Source organism: Pongo pygmaeus, chromosome 8 (assembly GCF_028885625.2).
Source record: "Pongo pygmaeus isolate AG05252 chromosome 8, NHGRI_mPonPyg2-v2.0_pri, whole genome shotgun sequence".
NCBI lineage: Eukaryota > Metazoa > Chordata > Mammalia > Primates > Hominidae > Pongo > Pongo pygmaeus.
Window position 1 is genome coordinate 78,678,545 of NC_072381.2, and position 11,108 is coordinate 78,689,652.

Genomic DNA, 11,108 nt, shown 5'->3' on the forward strand with positions numbered 1-11,108 from the left:
ACAAAATTCCTGAAATTCTGACAATCAATTCTTTCCAACAGGTACACGCTGGCTCTACCTCACTGCCGCACTCTTCCATCCACAGATTACTTTCTTTTAATTCCAGACATTACATTACTTTATCCATAAATATTTTAGCACATATCTCTAAAAGATAAAGACTTTTTAAAAACAGAACCACAATATTATTATCACCTGTAAAAACTTTAGGCTGGGCACGGTGGCTTACGCCTGTAATTCCAGCACTTTGGGAGGCCAAGGCAGGATGATCCCATGAGCCCAGGAACTGGAGACCAGCCTGGGCAACGTAGGGAGACCATGTATCTATAAAAAAAACTAAAAATCAGCCAGGTGTGGTGGCACATGCCTATAGTCCCAGCTACTTGGAAGGCTGAAGCAAGAGGATTGTTTGGGCCCAGGAGATCAAGGCTGCAGTGAGCCATGATCACGCCACTGTACTCCAGCCTGGGTGACAGAGCAAGACTCTATCTAAAATAATAATAATAATAATAATAATAATAATAATAATAATAATTCCTTAATATTCCCTCATTGTTCCCTAACTGACATGTAAATTCTTAATAGTTTGTTTAATTTAGAATGCAAATAAGGTTCCTAAACCTTTCATTGATTCATATGGCCCAGAACACTGTTTTAATTTACAGTTTCTCTCTCTCTCTCATGCTCCCTCTCTCTTTTTCCATGCAAGTTGTTTGTTTATTTGTTGAAGAAACGAGAGAGTGGTTGCCCTTTCAGTTTTCTTTATTGGCAAAAGCTCTAACGTGGTAATAGAACTGGATGTCCATAAAGTACAAAGCATCTGCTCTGGGAATTCCACTCTTATGGGCACTTGTGGCTCAGCTCTTTAGGGTGGGCATCTGCTGCTCATGACCAATGGAGTCCTAGCCAAGAAAATCCTAGCCCTATAATATGAAAATGGGGTTTTTAAAAAAATACTGAAATCAAAACAAACAAGCATGTATTTGGATAGTTGAAACATGGAGAACAGCACTCCAGCCCCCACCACCCAATAGGGAAAGAAATACCCGCCACCACATTCACAAGCCCGCTACCACCAGCTTTCAAAAATGGCAAGCCCACTCTCCTCCCGCCGCCCAAGATGACGAAAGGAAAGAAGGCCAAGGGAAAGAAGGTGGTTCCGGCCCCTGCTGTCGTGAAGAAGCGGGAGGCTAAGAAAGTGGTGAATCCCCTGTTTGAGAAAAGGCCTAAGAATTTTGGCATTGGACAGGACATCCAGCCCAAAAGAGACTTCATCCGCTCTGTGAAATGGCCCCGCTGTATCAGGTTGCAGTGGCAGAGAGCCATCCTCTATAAGTGGCTGAAAGTGCCTCCTGCGATTAACCAGTTCACCCACGCCCTGGACCGCCAAACAGCTACTCAGCTGCTTAAGCTGGCCCACAAGTACAGAACAGAGACAAAGCAAGAGAAGAAGGCTGTTGGCCCGGGCCAAGAAGAAAGCTGCTGGCAAAGGGGACGTCCCCACCAAGAGACCACCTGTCCTTCGAGCAGGAGTTAACACCACCACCACCTTGGTGGAGAACAAGAAAGCTCAGCTGGTGGTGATTGCACACGACGTGGATCCCATAGAGGTGGTTGTCTTCTTGCTTGCCCTGTGTCGTAAAATGGGGGTCCCTTACTGCATTATCAAGGGGAAGGCAAGACTGGGACGTCTAGTCTACAGGAAGACCTGCACCACTGTCGCCTTCACACAGGTGAACTCGGAAGACAAAGGCACTTTGGCTAAGCTGGTGGAAGCTATCAGGACCAATTACAACGACAGATACGATGAGATCCGCCATCAGTGGGGTGGCAACGTCCTGGGTCCTAAGTCCGTGGCTCGTATCGCCAAGCTCGAAAAGGCAAAAGCTAAAGAACTTGCCACTAAACTGGGTTAAATGTACATTGTTGAGTTTTCTATACATAAAAATAATTAAAATAATACAAATTTTCCTTCAAAAAAAAAATGGCAAGCCCAGGTCACCTTTTGTCACATTTTAGCAAAAAGCAGCAGAAGCAGGGTTGTAAGGCAAAGAGAAGGCTGGCTAGTTTGAGGAAGAGTTGGCAGGTAATACTAGAAAGCTTATCTGTCTGAGATCTCATTAGAAAACATCAACCTTGAAACTTCAGCTTTCTCCTTTCCCAGGGAGTTCTGTGTGGGCTGCTAGGGTTTCGGCACCAGTTGTCACTGCAAATGTCGTTTGGCAGGGGCAAGAAGCACAGGAATCTCTGACATGCTTCTGAAGGGTTTCAGAGATGAATCAGCGCTTCTGCATTTTTCTTCTTATTTTTTTCTCTTCCCAAATATAGTACCGGGAATGAAAACCTCGCTCATCCTATTTCCCAAACTTGGCAGTTATGACAGTTTTATTGCACTGCTTTGTTAAAGCGTAGCCATAGATTTACATAATTAAACCAAGGTCTGCTTTCCTCTCCCCTGCATCTACATCTGTCACTCACTGCAGTGTGGCATGGTAATTCCATCTCCTCTGCGCAAGTGAGAACTTGGAGGCTTGGGGTGGCATCACCCCCTGGTACCAAGGAATATTCTCTGATGGAAACAGAGATGATGAGTTTTGACCATGAGTGGAGATAAATAATTTCCTGCCTTTCAGCAGGAAGCTACTGGGCCTTTTTCATTGCCTCTCAGAGCTGAAAGGGCCCTTGAAAATCATCTCATATAGAGTGTGCAATCTGGTAATTTGGGCCTGATTTGGCCCACATATTTTTTAATTTGGCCCTTGTAATGTGTATGTTTGCTTTTCATTTGAATTAGTTATCGATACTTCAAATTGGGAAATTCATCTAAAAAGCCAAATTAAGGGCTTTTCTTGAAAAACTTATTAGTGTTGTCCATGTGGGGGCCTTCATTTCCTGCACACCAGGCACCTCTGAGCTGACCAGCAGCTGCTCACTTCAGGTAGGGCAGCAATCTGCAGTTACTCACAGTTGTCCCCCCTCCCCTATCTCTGCATCCACCTGCAGTTCGCACGTATCTGACTCTGTAAAAATTTGAGTTTGTAAACTCCTTCACATTACAGGTGAAGAAGAGAAACTCCAAACAGGTTCCTAAGTAGTTAGTGACAGATTCCCAGGTTTCCTGACTCCAAACAGTATGAACAACCTTTTCTTTGATGGAGGTGTCCAAAGACCTGAGTTCTGACTCCAGCTCCATCGCCTATTGGCTGCGGCATCTAAGCTCAAGATTGAACTTCACTGACACACACATTTCCTCATCTGTAAAATGGGGCTGATGGTAGCATATTGTCCGCCTCACTGGGCTTATGAGGACTAATGTGTTTATGGAAAAATTGAGAAAAGCCAAAAACCCTATATAATCTTATTCTTAATATTATTAGTGGTATGTTCATGATAATATTTTCATTTGCAATTTCCAGCTCACAAATGTCTACACTATTCCAAAATATTATTTATTAAGTACACCCCTCAATTCAACTCAGAGTCCTTATTGAGCATCTACTATGTGTCCAGGCTTATATGTTGATGTGCAGAAATATATGGGGAGATGAGATTGTAAGAACACAGTATAAATGAAATGACTGACAAAATATGTGGCATATAATACATAGTACAAGTTATAAGTCTGTATGTTGCTTAAATAACATAAGATGGCTCCCAGAATTACATTTCCATAAGATGGCTCCCAGAATCTCAGAAGCCTCAGATAAGAACCTTTGCATTCTCTATTCTACAGTGTAACAGCAGCAGCATAAGTACTAGCAATTATTGAATACCCATAAATGCACCAAGCACTGATCAGAGCACTTTACATGAATCATCCCCATTTAATTATCCCCATTTAATTCCTCACCAACTCTGTGGGGTAGGTGCTTCTTTATTCTGCTTTTCCAGTTGAGGAAATTGAGACACAGAGGTCAAGTGACTTGCCCAAGGTCACACAGTAAGCAATGGAGCCAGTAATCTGAGCCATGCTCTCTTACATACACCAGTGTGCTGCTTCTCTCACTCCCGCTCTGAATCAAGCTCCCTGTGACTTCCTTTAATCCTCCACACACACTCTCTGCCCTACCCCAACTCCAAGTCTCTTAAGCTCATTTCCTTGAAATTTTTTAACCCCACCAGCCCTCTCCTTTCCTCTACCGGCTTCTGCCTCTCCATCTCCCGTCACAGTCAAGCAAGCCCAGTCAGGAATATTTTCCCTCCTGCCTAGACCAAATTGTAATCGTCACAAAGATGATTGTTTACTCATTGCCCTCATCACACTAATGCTTGTTAGGCTCACATTACTGCTGGAAGGGAGTGTGACTTGATCTTCAGTGAGTCATTAAGTGCAACCAACACTCACCAAAGGCATTGTAAATTGATGGTTGTGATAATCCTCCTAATTATCAGTTTCTTTTTGATGACCTTCTTGTTATCAGCAAGTATGTTGAGTAGTTATAGAACCTTAATAGTCCCTGTGTTGGCAAGCCAGTCTTCTGGAGAGAGAGTCCAAAATGCACCGTGGATATGCATTTCGTGAATATGCGGGTGGGATTACATGCACACAGATATTGATTTAAATTCTGCCTGGTTCCATAAACTACAACAAGATGCTACAAAAGAAAAGCAGGTGGAAAAGGAAAGAAAAGCAAACAAAGGATCACAAACCGGGACCAGGAGTAAAGCTAAAACTGCATAAGCACAGACACTACCATTGGCCACAGATTTCCCTCTTATGTTTTCAAGAGCCCACTGTGAAAGGAAAAACTTGGTCATTTCTTTCACTAAAGGGTCTCTAATAAAAATATCTAAAATGGTTGGTGTAAGAAGTACAGTTAATATTAACAAGACCACAAGGGAATTTCACCTGTGGAGTCCTTATAAGAGAGACTTTATAGAAAGTAAACAAGCAATGACCTCAATAATACCCTTACAAGACTCACATGGATAAGAGTCATCTGTCTTTCGCCTACCTTCATTGTAGATGATGGTAACATAGCCAAGCACAATTCAGAAAAAGTGATTCTTGGGGTAGGAGGAGGAGGGATGAAGGTGCACAAAAGGTTGAATCTGCATATATTAATATATGTTAGTACACATTATATATGCATTAATATGTAATTTTTTTAGTTGTTACCAAAATTACCAATTAAAGATGTATCTGTTATACTGCCTGCAAGTATAGTGAAAATATTAGCCAGCAACTAAGATTCCTACAACAGGTAAGTATAATCATAACTGAGTTTGCTTCCTGACCATGCCTCTCTTAAAATCATGGTTAATCTAAAAACATTACTAGTTCCAATGTATATGCCTCTGCCTCTTATTTCCCCAGAGCTCAGTTTTCCCTGTGAGCAGATAGTCTGTGATTAAATACTTGGGCTCAGGAACCAAGCAGCTTGGGTTTCAATCCTTACCTCCTTTATGACTTTCAGTGGGATATTTGACCTTTTTATGCTCTCATTTTTTGTAAAATGGAGGTTCCTAATAGTCTCTACTTCATAAGGTTATTGCAAAGATTAAATATTAATAGATGTAAAACCCATGAAGAGTACCTGGTACACAATAAGCACTCACAATAAATATTGCCATTGTTCTTGTTGTTATCATTATTCCATGAAACTGAGTCTTAGTTTTTGTGTGCTGCCTTCTCACTAAACAATAGCCATTGATTAGGAAGATCATGGGTCTCTGGGGGCTTTCCTCCAGAAAGAACTTGATAATACTATCAGTAATCTCTAGTTATTCCATGATTTGCCTCCCAATTAGATTGCAAGTTCTATAGCATCATAGATATTACATAGTCCAACCTTCTCATTTTACATTTGCTGGAGAAAACAGATTGTCAGTACAACTAAGTAACATCTCCAAGGTTAAACAGCCAGTGACTGGCAAACCAGATCAAGAAATAAAACCAGCTGGGCACAATGGCTCATGCCTATAATCTTAGGCACATTGGGAAGTTGATGCGGGAGGATGGCTTGAAGCCAGGAGTTCAAGACCAGCCTGGGCAACATAATGAGAGTCCAGCCCTACAAACAAAAAGCTAAAATTAGCTGGGTGCAGTGGCATGCACCTGTAGTCCCAGCTACTTGGGAGTGGCAGGAGGATCACTTGAGCCAAGGAGTTTGAGGCTGCAGTGAGCTCTGATGGTACCACTGCACTCCAGCCTGGGTGAGAGAATGAGACCTTGTCTCTATAAAAAATTAAAATTAAAAATTTAAATTAAAAAAAGAAGTAAAATCACTTGATTTCCAGTCTAGTCCTTTTACCATTAGGGCATCTGTCTTCCCACCAAACCTATGACACACAGCAGCCTCTTCTACTTTCTTATCTATTTCTTAGTATAATGATGATTCTCAAATGTTCCTCGCCTACCCAGACCCTTCTCCAGTGCCACCCAGCCAACCACCTGCCTAACCCTGTCACCTGGTCATCTCACAGGCATTTCAAATTCTACTTGTTCTGATGAAACTCATCTTCTTCTCTAATATGAAAATTCGCCCACATTTTCTCTCCCTACTGTCCACACAATAACACATGCAGAAAAATCAAATTTGTCCCCGATTCCTCCCTCTCTCTTATCCCATATACCCAGACTCTGCAAGCATTGCTTATAACACCTACAAATTACTTCCCAAATGTGTCCTTTCCTAATAATCCCTAAATCACTGCCTTAATTTGGTTTAAACTTTTCTGCAGCCATTTGACTTGTTCCTCTTAAGAAATTATAAGCTCTCAAGAAAAGCAGAAAGTAAATAGCACTTACTGAGCCCTTATTGCATGCCCAGACACTGTGCTAGGAGCTTATATGTGCTGTGATCATGACTCACATGGTATCCTAATTTTACAGATGAGGAAACTGAAGCTCATTCCAACTGTTTATAAATGCTGGAATGATGTTTGAAAACCAACAAGAGCTATTGTAACAGCCTAAAACTATTGTTATCAGAGCCTATTACAACTCTAAGCCCAAGGGAAAGAGGAGGGAGTAGTTACCAGTACCCAGAAGAGAGAGTAGCTGTATGGAAAAGGCCTTCCATCAGGAGCTGTGGCATTTAGTAGAGGCATGCAGCCAACCACAAAGAATAGGTAAGGAGAGAACTGGAAAAATAACTAACTATCTTCATTCCCTCTCCTCCTTCCATCAGCCAAATCCACCTGGAACCTGAATAGCAAGACAGCTCATCAGTGAAATCCATGAGTCAGCCTCCGCAGTCCCAGAACAGGGTATCGAAGAGAGAAGGGTAGATCTAGAGAGTCAAACAGAAGAAATCCAGCAGCACATACAACTCGTAAACAATGGAGCCAGGATTTAAACTTAAACCTCAGTGGTTCCGCATTCCTTCCTACAAGTCTATGAATTTATAATATTGTGAGGTTTCTATGGGCAGAGAATATTTCTGTCATATAGGAAGCATTGAGTAATTATTTACTGAACTGAACTGAAACTAGACAGAATCTAATTTCATGGCCCAAGTGAGCAGGGCCTCTCCTCGGAAGCTTTGTAAACTGAGTTATATATGTTTAAGTGTTCACTTATCTCCCTTTCTTAAATCACTCTACCTTACACTGGAGTAAACCTTTCTATAAAGGGCCAGATAGTAAATATGTTCAACTTTACAGGCCATATAGTCTTTTGTCACTACTACACCACTCTTCACTTCACTCAGAGTGAAGGCAGCCGTTGACAATACATAAACAAATAGGCATGGCTGTGTACCAATAAAACTTTACTTATGGAATGTGAAATTTGAATTTCATATAATTTTCATGTGTCACAAATATTATTCTTCTTTAGAATTTTTTCAACCATTTAAAACTGTAAAAAAAATTATTAACTCACAGGTTATGGAGAAATAGGCACTGGCCATATTTGGGATGTGGGCCAAACTAAATGCTAAACTCTGTCTTGATGAGTCCATCTGAATGCTCAGGATATCCTCTGGGGCAGATCATCACACATGTAAGGCCCTTCCTGACTACCATGCCTGTTTAAAACCTTATCTGACCTGTGCCTCATCTCCTCCAAGTCTTGTCAACTAACTACACTCATCTGAAGAAGTAGTCCAGAGTGAGGGCTTACCTTGTGATTATGAGGTACTCTCCGCTCAGTGAAAACCATTGTGGTAGCTGCCATTTATTAGCTCTTAAAATGTGCCAGTGACTGTACTAGGCACTTTACGTGGATGATCCTATTTAAACCTCACAACAACTCAAATCAAATTCCAAACAGCAGCAGCATAAATGATTAAAGCAAGCCACAGATAATGGTGGGGATATTGGCAAGTAAGAGCATAATGCTCTGTCTGAAAGGAACTTCACTGCCAAAAACCGAAAAAGGCGCTGAAGTGAATATAGAGGCATATGACAGAAGGACTGAGATGTTCTTGCTGAGGTCACTCAACCATGAAATAAGGGAACTTCTGCCTAAGAAGGAGGGTATCCTTATTTCCCAGGGTAGATGGACATTCAACTGCCCTTATCAATAAGGGGGAATAGCAATGGGATTTAGAGGCTTAAAAGTCTCATTCCCAATGTGCACGTAAAAGTATAATCCTTGCCTTTCCAACACTTCCAAAAAGCATTAGCTCTAGAAAGACAACGAGAGTGGAAAGAGCATAGATTCTGGTAATCCTACAATCCTGACTCTAGGATTTAGACATGGGGTGATCTCAGATAAATTAGTCTTTGGGTTTCAATATAACATCTACCTTACAAGATAATAGTGAAGATTAAATGAGAGCATGTATGAAAATATGAGCAAAATGCCTAACTTGCAGTAGCCATGTAAAGTGGTTCTCAGTATATGGGAGGTACGAACAATCTCTCTTGGTCTAAGCTTAGGTTTTACTGAGCCAAGCTTTCTCCTAAAGAGCAGCTCAGAGAAAGAACTCCAAACACTTCTCCCGCAGACTCATCCTGTGACTCCAGTCCAGTTCAGGATGCCATACAACCATTCAAAGCTGACAGTTCACTTTCTGAGGGAGCTGGTAGAATATGGTGAGTTTCAAAGTCATTTGCACTAACCCGGTTTGGAATTTACTCAGAGTTCATACACTTTGAAAAGCTTTCATATCCTCAGTTTGTACCTCAGAAAGAATAACAAATTTCATTTTGAGGTTGACAAACCTCCTTCAACCATCCCAGGCCCAACCACCTAGAAATCAGAGCCTTTGGACTAGGAATTGATTGTTGTCAGCTTGTCAAGAGAAATCAGACTCAAAGAGACTATTTCCTCACTGTCCCTGCCAGCACCATCAGCCTGCATCACCCCACACACCATCACCTACCTGTTTCCCCCATTTGCTTTTACTGTATAACAATCATTACAAACATCTCTTCCATACCACATCACCCACTGTAAGTACTTAAGAATGGGGGACGATGGCTTATCCTTCTTTGGTGACACCATATCACTTGATGAAACGGTGCAGGTACAAACTTGAGGGACTCAGATGCCCAGGTAAAGAGTTCAAATATCATTCTGAAGAAGAGAGAAAGGCCATTGATGGTTTGGGAGTAGAAGTAATATAGCATGGTCAATGCAATATTTGGGGGAATTTCCTCTGACAGTACATACATGAAACATTGGAAAGAGGGAAAATAAGAGAAGAAAAAAATTAAAATCCAGCAGGCCCATTAAGAGATAATTATAATCAGTGAAGCCTGAGATAGTGAGTGTCTAAAATACAATCGTAGCAACAAACAGGGAGAGGAAAGGATGGCTTTAAAACACATTCTGAAGATGGTGAATTACAGTATCCTCCAGGGTAGGAACCACAGCTGAGTTATCTTTGTGACTCCATTTACTCAGGACTGATATGCAGCCAACATCTGCCAATGCAGCTCTATCAGCTGTTAAAATACTGAAACACTTCATTACTTGTGAATATTGAAAGCACCCCTTTCCTGAAACCATGACCCACCCAACCCCGTGCCTGCCCCACCACCTTAGCCTTCCTGGAACTCCCTGAAACAATGCCTCTTCCAAATCCAGGAACTGAAGAGTTTACGCCTAGCACAAGCGAAGGCTTTGAGGACCTTGCTCCTGTGCTAAAGCTGATATAATTTCTGATTGGACAGTCTCCTTGCTGACTGTTACATAAAATCATGCCTTTTTGTTTAACCCAGCTCCTGGTATACAGTAAGTGATGAAGGAAAGAAGGAAGTGATGGGAGAAGGGAAGGAGGAAGGAAGAGAAAGAGAGAAGGAAAAAGAAAGGAAGGAAAGGAGAGGAGGAGGAAGGGAGGGTGGGAGAGGAGGAGGAAGGGACAGTGGGAGAAGAGGAGAAAGGAAGAAAGGAACAGATTTTGATGACTGGTTGGATATGGAAACAAATGAGCAAAGAAGTCCTATACAACTATGGTCATACAGACTTGTGGCTGTGTGGTTATCGTTTTCTTTCAGAAAAAGAGAAGCAGAAGGAATAGTTAGGGTGGGATAAAGAGGGGTATGTTCTCTTAAAAATAAACTGCATTTGAGCAAAAGCTCATATGGGAGAAATAAAATTCAGGAAGGATTGGTTGGAAGCTGTGCAGTCCATGCATTCCTCCCTATACTCTAAAATCTACCTCTTGGATAGCCCAGGCCAGAGGAGAGCTATGAATCTTATGGACATCCTTCAAGAAACTTCTTTAGGCTCTTGAGGTCCATTGACTGTTCTACTTCTGAGAAGCTGGATGGCTTTTATTATACAATGAACTGTGTAACTAATCTTAGTTAGTCTTGTAAAGCCAAATCTGTGGTCCTCCTGCAGCATGTGTACCTCTGGGGAATCCACTCTATGGCTCTATTCTTGTTTTTCTTATTTTTCCCCACCCATCTCTAATTTGTGTTATCTTGTTATATGACATGTAAGCTCACTTAAACTGTTTTTGAACAAAGAGGAGACTAAGGTAACTCATACTGAATTTGAACTAAAGATGGGATATTCCAATGAAAATATCCAGTTGATTCAAATGTCCAAAATCAGTTCTTCATTGGGTTTCAGTGTGTGGGAGGCACTGTGAGAGCTGCATAGACGTGGAAGACATGACCTCTCAGAGCTCACAGTCTTTGGAGACAATGAAAATAAGCATACATCAGAAAAGATGGCACAATCTGTCAAGTAGGACTTGATTAAC

At 41.6% G+C, this 11,108-nt stretch overlaps 1 pseudogene; it reads left to right on the top strand.

Moving 5' to 3' along the window:
- Window positions 1-1,113: 1,113 nt before the first annotated feature.
- On the top strand, window positions 1,114-1,979 carry LOC129006437 (large ribosomal subunit protein eL8-like; annotated as a pseudogene).
- Window positions 1,980-11,108: the final 9,129 nt, after the last annotated feature.